Source organism: Danio rerio, chromosome 5, assembly GCF_049306965.1.
Source record: "Danio rerio strain Tuebingen ecotype United States chromosome 5, GRCz12tu, whole genome shotgun sequence".
NCBI classification, from domain to species: Eukaryota; Metazoa; Chordata; class Actinopteri; order Cypriniformes; family Danionidae; genus Danio; species Danio rerio.
The window spans coordinates 60,122,625-60,135,738 of NC_133180.1; positions in this window are offsets into that span (position 1 = coordinate 60,122,625).

The window sequence follows — 13,114 nt, forward strand, 5'->3', positions numbered from 1 at the left end:
AGCATATTGCTGGCTGAAGTCAAAAGGGCCCATCCCCCAAGTCTCTGTTGTGTTCTGATCACTGGAAATGGGGGCCTTGTTTTAATGAAAGTCTTTTGGATTTTTAACCCATATTTTTTTGCTCCAACAAACAAACAAAATGTAGTCTAGAAATTGTAACATTTAACTATTACTAGATCGTTTTTAATATAAATGTATACCACAAAAACATTGATTGAAGTTGTTGTGATATTAATCACTCTGCTCTTCGATTCATGCAGATTAAGAAGTGAGTTAGGCAGACAATGCAAAAAATGACAGAATGTCTGAAGAAGAGCAAGCAACCAGATAAGTTGGTCAGGTTTAGGAATACATGCGAAAAACAGCCGTCTACTGAGTACAAGGAATAAGACAGAATGGATAAAAATCTTTATTGGAGTGGCAGGGACACTTAAATATTGTTAAAAAACATTCTTCAGTTATATTTTAAGACAATTTATCTTTTTATTTTCTTATAATTTTTCAACTTAATTAATTTAGAAAAATACTAATAACTATATTAGATTCTACATTTCAAAACAATGCAAAACTTTTTAGACTTTCATTGTTACAAAAAAAGCAACACTGTTAAACACAATGATTTTCAACAACTGTTGAAAGTCATTATGAAACAGCAGCATGCATCAAATTTATAGTAATTTCATTATATAATAAATGTTTATACTTAATTATTTGTTTTGTTGGCTGAGTCCTTGCTGAACTAACTGGATTTAAAGAGATAGTTTACACAAAAAGAATATGTATTTATCATTTACTCATCCTCAAGTTATGGATTGGTTATCTTATTTCTATTGACCACAAATGATAATTAAAGAAAATCAAACCTTAGGTTAATCGTAAAAAAAATTATATTGTAACTTCGAAGCAGTTTACTGAAACGTTACACTAACCATATGGCACATCAGCCTACTTGCATTTACTTACTATTAATAGTGGGTTTCCACTGGGTGCTCCAAAGACCAACTGTCACGGTTGTGGATCCATCTGCTCCTTATTTGAAGTGTCTGCGTTGTGTGACAGTTCATTATCATAATACGTGTTTCTAAGTATGTGTGCTTTTTCTCTCTGTGTTTGTGTGGGTGTCGCGTGGCTGTCAGTGGGTGTTTGTTTTCATGTCATCAGCTGAGCGGTCACATGATCTTTTGTTACCGGAACTGTTGCGTAGCGCGCTCGGCTGATAATCAGCGCGCTACAGGTGTAGCGCATTTTATGTGCCTATAAATGATCAGCGTTCCTGTCTCACTTTGTCAGTTCGTTGTTTGTTCACGGTGCTTTGTGTTTTGTCAGGCTCCTCCCGTTGAGATCGCTGGTGGTGAGTGGTTTGGTTGATTTCCTTGTTGCTGTCTCTGATGATCCCTCCTCCTGCTACGCTGAGTGTTTAATCTGCTCTGTTGATGAGTACATCGGAGACATTGCTGTTTCTTCTAAGACGAATGTTTGATCTGCTCTATTGATGAGTTTATGAACATTTATCCGTTCGAGATTCCCCGAACCGCCGAACCGCGACTGCCTCCACCACAGTCCTATGCAGGTGAACCCCAACTTTGCAGAGCGTTTATCGCCAAGTGTTCTCTGTACATCTCACTACAACCATCGTGTTTTCCCACCGAGGAGAGCAAGGTGGCGTTTTTAATCAACCTTTTGACTGGTCAGGCGGCATTATGGGGAACCACGGCTTGGGAGAGGAAACTGCCCTGCTGTCAAACATTCAAGTCCTTTACAGAGGAGCTCAAGACCGTTTTCGATCAGGCCGCTTCAGGAAGAGAGGCATCTAGACGTCTCACGGAGCTCCGTCAGGGAGATCACACGGTGGCGGAGTATTCTATCGATTTCCGCACCCTGGCGGCTGAGTGTGGTTGGAACAGTGAAGCTCAGTGGGACATGTTCTTTCACGGACTTGCGGATCATATAAAAGATGAGATTTACGCTTTGGAGCTACCCAAGACGTTGGACGGTCTCATCAGCCTGGCCATAAGGGTGGACAACCGTTTGCAGCGCAGAGGTATGCACAGGGAGTTTCGCTCACAGACCTGTTTTCCGGAGGCTTCACCCCCCGATCCGGAACCCGAGCCCATGCAGGTGGGAAGGTTCCGCCTCTCATCGGAGGAGAGATGACGCCGTCGAACGGGGGGCTTGTGCATGTACTGTGGGGTTGCTGGTCATTATGCGGCTTTATGTCCGGCCAAGAACAATAGCGGAGGGGAGTTTTATTGACTCTGATTTAGCTAAGAAGTTAAAAATTCCCTGTTTTCCCCTTTCTTCACCCATAGCTGTTCACGCACTTAGCGGTCTACCTCTCCCGAATATCACACATATTACAGCTCCTATTAGGCTCATCACTTCAGGAAACCATACTGAGACTATTACCTTCTTTCTCACTAACACTGTCAAAAATCCTGTTATTCTGGGACACCCGTGGTTGGTGTTACACAAGCCTCATATTAATTGGGGTCACAACACAGTTTTTTCCTGGAGTGAGAGCTGTCATAAGTCTTGTTTATTGTCTGCATGTTCCACTGTGTCTTGTTCTGTGTTTTAGGAGGAGCAGGTGTATCTGTCAAACATGCCTCGTGAGTACAACGACCTGAAGAGAGTGTTCAGTAAGTCCCGGGCTGCTTCTCTACCTCCTCATCGTCCCTATGACTGTGCTATAGACTTACTGCCAGGTACGTCTCCGCCTAAAGGCAAGTTATATTCTCTGTCTGTTCCAGAGAGGGAGGCCATGGAGAAATATATTTCTGATTCTTTAGCAGCCAAGATCATCCGCCCGTCTTCTTCACCGGCGGGGGCGGGATTTTTTTTTGTGAAAAAGAATGATGGTTCCCTTTGTCCGTGCATAGACTATCGAGGGCTGAACAGCATCAAGGTTAAGAATACTTACCCTTTGCCGTGGATGTCTTCAGCCTTCGAGCGCCTGCAGGGGGCGAACTTTTTCACAACATTAGATCTTTGCAATGCTTATCATTTGGTTCGCATTAGACCCGGGGATGAGTGGAAAACAGCATTTAACACCCCTAGAGGGCATTTTGAGTACTGCGTTCTGCCCTTCGGCCTTTCCAACGCTCCAGCTGTTTTCCAGGCACTCGTCAATGACGTGTTGAGAGACATGATCGATCAGTTCATTTATGTCTACCTGGATGACATTCTGATTTTTTCTCACTCTCCAGGAACATATTCAACATGTCAGGCGAGTGTTGCAGAGGTTGCTAGAGAATGGGCTTTATGTCAAGTCGGAGTAATGCGTTTTTCATGCACAGTCGGTTCAGTTCTTGGGACATATCGTGTCAGTCGAGGGGATGCGTATGGATCCAGAGAAGATTCAGGCTGTGGTAGATTGGCCAACCCCAGATTCCCGTAAGACCCTGCAAAGGTTTTTGGGTTTTGCCAATTTTTACCGGCGTTTTATTCGCAATTTCAGCCAGCTCGCCGCACCTCTGACTTCCTTGACCTCCTCCAAGACGCCGTTCAGGTGGTCCAGCGCAGCCGAAGCTGCCTTTTCCAAACTAAAGAGCTGCTTCGTTTCAGCTCCGATACTCATTGCCCCTGATCCTTCCCGGCAGTTTGTGGTAGAGGTCGATGCGTTGGAGGTGGGGGTCGACGCCATTCTGTCCCAACGCTCTGCCTCGGATGGCAAGGTCCATCCTTGCGCGTATTTTTCTCATCGATTATCTTCTGCTGAAAGAAACTACGACATTGGTAATCGAGAGTTGTTGGCCGTCAAGCTTGCTTTGGAGGAATGGCGTCACTGATTTTGGTGGCCAGCTATGGCTCGTGATGTGCGCGATTTTGTTTTGGCTTGCTCTGTCTGTGCAGTTTCCAAGTCTTACAATCGTCCCCCAGCTGGACTCCTCCAACCGCTGCCAGTGCCTTCGAGACCCTGGTCACACATCTCGCTAGATTTTGTTACGGGTCTTCCATCCTCTAACGGTAACACCGTAGTTTTAACCGTGGTGGACAGGTTCTCGAAGGCTGCTCATTTTATCTCTCTGCCCAATTTACCATCAGCCAGAGAGACAGGGGTTGCTGTCATTGACCATGTTTTTCGCATACATGGCCTCCCGAGGGATGTGGTCTCTGACAGGGGTCCACAGTTCATCTCTAAATTCCGGAGAGAATTCTGTCGTTTAATGGGGGGCCACTGTTAGTCTTTCTTTCGTGGGTGGAGTACGCACATAATTCGTTACCAGTGTCTGCCACGGGCCTTTCTCCGTTTCAGTGTAGTCTAGGTTACCAGCCACCAGTTTTTCCCAGTCTGGAATCCGAAGTTGCGGTTCCCTCCGTTCACGCCTTTGTCCAGAGGTGCCACCGCACTTGGAATAGGGCCAGACAGACCCTCCTCCAAGTGGGGAAGCGCACCAAGGCTAAAGATGATTGCCACCGGTCTAAGCCTCCCGTTTACGTTGTCGGTCAAAAAGTGTGGCTTTCTTATAAGAACATTCCGCTCCGCACCGTATGTAATAAGTTAGCTCCTAAATTTATCTGCCCTTTTATTGTCACTAGAATCATTAGTCCTGTGGCAATCCGCCTCAAATTACCTCCAGCGTACAGGAGAATTCATCCCGTGTTCCATGTATCCAAAGTAAAGCCTGTTTTTCATACGGCAATTAATCCGCACACACCAGTTCACCCCCCGCCGCGTCTCGTAGATGGGGAGACTGCTTATTCGGTTAAGCGCATTCTGGACTCTAGACGGAGGGGACGAGGATTTCAGTACTTGGTGGACTGGGAAGGTTACGGTCCGGAGGAGAGAAGTTGGGTTCCGGCCGGGGACATACTGGACCACTCTCTTATCGATGATTACAATCGCCAGGTAGGCTCGTCTGGGGACGCCAGGAGGCATCCCTAGGGGAGAGGGTAATGTCACGGTTGTGGATCCATGTGCTCCTTATTTGAAGTGTCTGCGTTGTGTGACAGTTCATTATCATGATACGTGTTTCTAAGTATGTGTGCTTTTTCTCTCTGTGTTTGTGTGGGTGTCGCGTGGCTGTCAGTGGGTGTATGTTTTCATGTCATCAGCTGAGCGGTCACATGATCTTTTGTTACCGGAACTGTTGCGTAGTGCGCTCGGCTGATAATCAGCGCGCTACAGGTGTAGCGCATTTTATGTGCCTATAAATGATCAGCGTTCCTGTCTCACTTTGTCAGTTCGTTGTTTGTTCACGGTGCTTTGTGTTTTTGTCAGGCTCCTCCCGTTGAGATCGCTGGTGGTGAGTGGTTTGGTTGATTTCCTTGCTGCTGTCTCTGATGATCCCTCCTCCTGCTACGCTGAGTGTTTGATCTGCTCTGTTGATGAGTACATCGGAGACATTGCTGTTTCTTCTATGACGAATGTTTGATCTGCTCTGTTGATGAGTTTATGAACATTTATCCGGCGCTACCGAGACGGACCATCTCTTTAATTACTACTACAGTTTCCCTACTTCCAGCCACTCACCATTTTCCCTGTTTTGCTTAAGTTAAGCAATAAAGACTTTTTACTTGCATTTGGGTTCCACGTCTTGTTTTTTTAGTTGTCACACCAACGAATGAGTTTGTATGGATGTTTCCCAGAGATGGAAGGGCATCCGCTGCGTAAAACATATGCTGAATAAGGTGGTGGTTCATTCCGCTGTGGTGACCTCAGATTAATAAAGGGACTAATCTGAAAAGAAAATAAATAAATGAAAAAAAATTATATATAGCCCCCCTGAATTATTAGACCGCTTGTTTATATTTTCCCCATTTTCTGTTTTACGGAGAGAAGATTTTTTCAACACATTTTTAAGCATAATAGTTTTAATAACTAATTTCTAATAACTGATTTATTTTATCTTTGCCATGATGACAGTAAATAATATTTTATTGGATATTTTTCAAGACACTAATATTCAGCTTAAAGTGACATTTAAAGGCTAGGTTAATTAACTAGGTTAATTAGGTTAACTAGGCAAGTTAGGGTAATTAGACAATTTATTGTATAATGATGGTTTGTTCTGTAAATTATCGAGAAAAAATATAGGTTAAAGGGGCTAATAATTTTGTCCCTAAAATGTTTTTAAAAAAAATAAAAACTGCTTTTATTGTAGCTGAAATAAAACAAATAAGACTTTTTCCTGAGTAAAAAATATTATCAGACATACTGTGAAAATTCCCTTGCTCTGTTAAATATCATATGGAAAATATTTAAAAAAAGAAGAAAAAAATTTGTAGGGGGCTAATAATTCTGACCTCAACTGTATATATATATATATATATATATATATATATATATATATATATATATATATATATATATATATATATATATATACTGCTAGAGGAAGTCACACAGTAATGCAGAAATTTATTACATATTAACATCAAAAATTCCAACAACAAAATATTTATTAAGTATACTACATTCTAAAAACAGCATTAAAATTGGTTATAGGGTATATGGGTACAATACTAGTCTATAAGAGAGAGACACTTGAAATAATTGTTTATGAGTTTCTTTGTGTGTGTACGTGTGTGTGTGTGTGTGTGTGTGTGTGTGTGTGTGTGTGTGTGTGCGTGCGTGCGTGCGTGCGTGCGTGCGTGTGTGTGTGTGTGCATGTGTTTGTGTAACTGGAATGTCATTTTCCATAATATTTATCTTGTTTGTTTCTAGGTTACATAAATGTATTTTTAAACTAAGATGGTTTTGCATGCTTGGTTTGCCTAATTAAAACTCTCACTCATGTATAATAATTTAGGTCTAAGTGGTTAAAACATTTCTGATGTGAAACCCTGTTAGGGGACGTATGTTTCTGTTTTTCCTGTAAAATGTATCTTGCATTTCATGAAAATGGCAAAGACAGAAACCAATCTGAGTGATTAGGCTTTTGGTTGCTGCCAGTAATTTAGTTATAGCTAAATATAGGTTATATCTCTTAATGGTGCACATTAGTCCCACAAATACTTATTCATTGATGTAAGGATGAATAACTGTTAACATGTGCTGTAATGTTTTTAATATGGATATTTAGAAATGCATTTCCTCTTTCCCTGTAGTTTTTATGCATCTTGAACAGATGCAAAAAGTATTTAATTGTTTCCCAGCATTAAAAAGGCTGCTACCGTTTTTCTGTGTTAGCTGGTTATTTTGAGTTATCTGGCTATTATGAATGCAGGATAAGAGAGACCAATTTCCCAGGACATCTTTTTACAAGCTGTACACATTTAAAAAAAAATGCTAATGGAGCAATACAAATCTAGGCAGATCTAGCTTACCCAGATTAAAGTCAGCATGATAAATCATTTTGTAATTACAGGCAGCTGCAGAGGCATCCACTGTGTTCATTATGTCACCAAGGAAACTAGGAATCAAATGGTTTCTGATGGGAGACAGTAAATATAGTTCTCCCTGTTTACTGGAACTCTTGTATCATGAGTGTATCATCACGACTGTGATCTCTCCATGAGTTACTTACTATGTTGAGAATGGATAAAAGCTCTATACCACATGAAACTGGACTCCTATTCACACTGTTCGTGACTCACCCACTGTAAAGGCTTATAATAATGTCTGTCTCCATTTTATTAAAACACTCCACTTCTTGCCTCTTCAGTTTGAGGCTCTTTTTGTGAATGTACAAGTGCACCAAAGATGTCCATATTTTTTGTGCAGGTTTACACTTTACAGATACATGTATTTTCATCAGATGGCTATATAAAGTTGCTGGTAACAGCACAGTTTAAAGCCTTGTTTTATCTCAGTTAATTTACAGGTGAGTCAGCGGCCATTTGCTGCAACCACATGAGCATTTACATAAGAAATGTTTTTTTCCATCCTCTCTGAGTGAGGGTTGAAGTGGAAGAACTCAATAGATTTTATTATATTATCATCTTGGAACACCAATAGCCGACTGAATGTGTTAACAAACTTTAAACAAACTTTATTAAAGACCTGTTTTAGAGCTTTTCAGTATAATTGATAAAGACTTTTCTAAACACATGTTGCACACAGCTCATACCACTGTTCTCCCAGAGGTCGGTGTCAGCATCTTGTTAGATATTATGCAGAAATGACTTGACCTTTCTTGCTGGTTAAGGCAATTATGCTCTTCTGATGCAGTTTATCCAGCATGGCTATGGCTAAAAAAACAAACAAAAAAAAAAAAACAAAAAAAAAAGGTTAAGTTCTTTTCTGTGTGCGCTGAGAGACGACGGGAGACAGATCTACCTCAGGCTAAAAGATATTCACATTCCACACTGATCTGCTAAACCCAGAGCTGGAGGAACCGCCAAGGTATTTTTCACTTCGGCCTCAACAACGTCATTAACTTGGTGGACCACACTGTAGGCATACATCCCGAACTATAAGGTCAAACGTTATTTGAGCACGACCTAGAAGTTAGAACACAAACCCAAGATATTATGTAGTAGTGCTCATGTTGGTTTGATGGTCATGCTGAACTTAGATTAGGTTTCCATTGAAGACAAAACTTAATGGGTTAACTAGCCATCTATTAACATTGGCAATTATTATTCCGTTTTAAGTGAGGCATGAATGTGAATGTTCAAACAACAATTAAAAAAGCTACAGTTCTGCTTAAATTTTTTGTAGGACTGTCACTAGAGTATCATAACAGAATAAAATTTATTGCAAACCGACACATGCTTCTTATTAGTCTCAGGCCTTTTCATAGGAAATACTACCAGAGGAAAAAATCAAATGCACTTATTACACACTTCTACTTTTACACAACTGTACTGAATACATCGTAAGGCTTTTCATTTTCCCACAAAGTGGGAACATCCCATGAGCTAAATTGTGATTAGCTGGTTATGGTTTAGCCAGGGCCATATGCGCATACAGGCTATTTGTACTGTTGTTCTTTTAATGAATAGTATCCTTTTGTGCAGGTTTGTTTCTATTTGTGATAATTTATTCAGAACATATAATTGAAACTACTAGCCCAACATGCACGTGCATGCACAAAACATGCACAACAAACATGCACAAAACATGCACAGTTGGGATTAGTTTTTTAGGTAACACTTTATAATAACTGCACACTATGAATCATTTATTAAGCATTTGCAGTTAATTCCTTATCTGTTAAGTATCAACTTAACATTAATAGACGTTAGTAAGCAGTTTATATATACAGCTACAAATGCTGTATTCTTGACATAAAAGCACATTTATAAAGTTTTTAATGATTGTATTTGCATACTTTGTTACTTATTAAGTGTTCATTACTAAATTCAGGATCGCATTATTTACAAACTATTTGTATATAAGAGTAGTTGGGGGCTTTTAGAAATATTCAGAATGAGTTAGTAAGCAATTAGTAAACTATTTAAATCAACATTTATGAATCTTATTATTCTGGCATTTATTAATGGTTACTTTGCATGCTAATAAATTCTTTAGTAACTCAACTTCATGCAGTTTTGAGACCTATTCTAAAGTGGGGACATGTTTATGTGTTTTAAATCCCTTATAAATGACAATTAAAAGCTTAGTAATAAACAATAAATATTTGCAACTTATCTAAGATAAAATGACTGTAAACTGTAAACTTTACAGAATAAAAGGAGAGTCAGAATTCAACTAGAAATAAATACATAGAAAAAAACTGGATAAAACTACAATATAAAAATTTAACAATATATTATGATATACCATTTCAAAGTTATTGAGCGAAGTTTAAGCTGCACAGTATCTTTATTTTAGTTAAGATTGCAAAGATTTATACAGCTTCATTTGCGTATCTTTAAATAAATAGAAATGAATAAAGTAATTTATTATTTTCCCCCCCTTCTGTTAGGCTATAACTGAGCCATTAATTGACATTTATATAGGTTTTATAAAGCATAAATAGTCCTCAATTTAGATCCACAAAACTGGATGAAGTTTTGAAGACCTAATAAAGCATTTATTAATATACACAATAACTATTAGCATATGCCTGAATAATAAGATTTATAAATGTTAATTGGAATAGTTTATTAACCATTTACTTATGCATTCTGAATGATCTTAAAATAGCAGCAACTTTTCTTAAATAACTTGTTTGTAAATATTGCAGTAATCAATTTAGTAATGTAAAAATAAATCATTAATAAACTATGAAAATAATCATAAGGCACAATATATACTGTATGTGCTTACAAGTCAAGAATAGAGCATTTGTAGCTCTATTTATAAACTGCTTACCAATGCCTATTTATGTAAAGTTAATGGTTAACAGATAATTAATTAACTACTTGCTAATGCTTAATAAATGGTTAGTGTGTAGTTATTATGAAGTGTTACTGGTTTTCGTTTTGATTAAATTAGTGAATAGTAAAGAAGACAATGATCTTTTTATGTGTAGTTTTGTGAATTGGCTATTCTTGGCAACTGTTAATAAATAAAACAACTGCGTAAGTGTGAGGGAATTAAAATAAATTGTTAGGTTATTTTATTTTGAAGGTCCATTTGAGTATTAATAGACTGTTTAATATTAGTTGATACTGCTATGTAACTTAAATTTAATAAACTGCCCCCCCCCCCTGCCCCTCAAAATTTCTGTGTGTTCTCCACATTTCCTGGTTGGAAAATTATATGTATAGTTATGTTTCCAAAACAGCTATTATCATATCACAGCCTTCAGTGCTGAGTGATTGTACACACTACAGGACATTAAAAAATGGCGTTGTTGATGTAGTGATAATAAAATTTATAAGGACTAGTTGGTCAACCTGAACCTTTATAGTGATTGTGTTTTGTTTACTGAATTCAGTGCTCTTGTAATAATTAAATTTAATTCAGTTAGTAAGAGTTAAAAACAAAAACAATCATATAAAACTATTTGCACCAAATGCAGTGACATAATTGTCACTTGAACAATCACTTTAAACAAGTGGACCATATTGGATTAGACGTTTGGGCTAGAGAATAAAGGAAAAGGTCATCCCTGCAACTATCAACCAATTAGTTTCTTTCATATTTGTTGACATCATAATTTATTCCCTCTATTTACATATTGTTACACAAATTGTCCACCTTTATTGGCTGGGTTGTGAAAAGGGGGCTGGTTTATGAGGCAATCAGTGCCATCTATATGTGGGAAGAAAAGATCCATCATTCACTTTAATTACGTATTAAAAAGGCCAGATAAATTCATCCTTCATTTAAAACCCTCCCAATAGAATAAGGCTATTTACATAAATTATATATTTAAAAAGGTCAAGACCAGATTTAAACCACTAAATCCCTTATCTACAATATAGCATACAAAATTTGTTATAGCAAATTAGAATTAGATATTTTGGATACTGGAGATGTTACATCATACATTTTCAAGAAGTTGATAATTTACACCTTCCATCTGAGTTAAATGGAATACTGCACAAATCTAGAAGACAAATATAGTTGTCACATTGTAATTAAAACATTCTTTCTGTAAGTGGAATGTTTTAATCCCAAAGAAAAAAAGTTGAGTTGGGTTTGCGTCTCCACAATTCTATGCAGGTAAGTTATTTTCTACAGTGAAATTTGTTATTTTACTGTAATATCCAAAACACTTGTTTTAAAACACTTTTTTGAGTAGTAACCCAAAATTATTTTTATTTAACGTAAGTAAAGAAACGATTTTTTATTTAAACGAAATTTTATTTCTGTAAATATATCAAAACTTAATTTTTAATGAGTAACATGCATTTCTAAAAACTTAATTTAGGCAACTTTATTTTTTCAATATTCTGATTTACAGCACATCACAAACCATACATCAATGGACAGATGATGCAAAAATCATACATCAAGGGCAAGATGATGCAAAAAAAAAAAAGACTTATGGTTTTGTGCAGCATCACATATGTTGTTACTTGATTTAATAGATCACTCACTCACTCACTCACTCACTCACTCACTCACTCACTCACTCACTCACTCACTCACTCACTCACTCACTCACTCACTCGTTGCTGCCTGATTTTTACCACATTTTCAGATTTTAACATTCTCACCGTTATTTACTTGTTTAATTTTTTTTTTGGCTTTTGTCTTCTTCACTGGACTCAAAGCAACAGTCAACTCCACTGTGCATCTTAAGTCTGCTGAGGTATGTGTCGAGCTAGCTGGACAAACTGGTAACAGCAAGAAAACCGTCCATACGAAGGTAATCGGTCGGCTGGTGAGCACGAAAAGGAAACCTCGTAGTGATCATTTTAAAGATGAAATACAGCCACACATAGCTCAGGCTACATAATTCGTGATCTCCAAAAATTTGTACAGGGCTATGTTTTCAGAATGGGCCTATGTTGCAACTAATGTGCAGACATGTATTTATAAACAGTTAGGTCCATAAATATTTGTACATTGAAACAATTCTAACATTTTTGGCTCTATACACCAACACAATGGATTTCAAATGAGACAAACAAGATGTGCTTAAACTGCAGACAGATTAGGAATTACAACAGTTTGCTTATGTGCCTCCTACTTGTTAAGGGTCCAAAAGTAATTGGACAATTGGTTTCTAAGCTGTTCCATAGCCAGGTGTGTGTTATTCCGTGTGTTATCTCAATTACAATGAGCAGATAAAAGGTACAGTGTTCATTTTACATGTGCTATTTGCATTTGGAATTTGTACTCTCAAGATGAGATCCAAAGAGCTGTCACCATCAGCCAAGCAAGCAAACATTAAGCTGAAAATCAAAACAAACCCATCAGAGAGACAGCAAAAACATAAGGTATGGCCAAAACAACTGTTTGGAACTTTCTTAAAAAGGAAAAATTCACCAGTGAGCTCAGTAACACCAAGAGACCCAGAAGACCACAGAAACAACTTTGGTAGATGACCAAAAAGTTTTTTTCCCTGGTGAAGCAGTAAAGCATGGTGTTACAGGTAGTAAGGACATGGTGTAATGGGCATGTTTGGCTGTCAGTGGAACGGGTTTTCTTGTATTTATTGATGATGTGACTGCTGACAAAAGCAGCAGGGTGAATTCTGAAATGTTTTGAATATTATCTGCTTATATTCAGCCAAATGCTTCAGAACACATTCGATTGCGCTTCACAGTGCAGATGGAACATGACCCAAAGCATACTGCAAACGCAAGCAAAGAGTTTTTGAAGAGA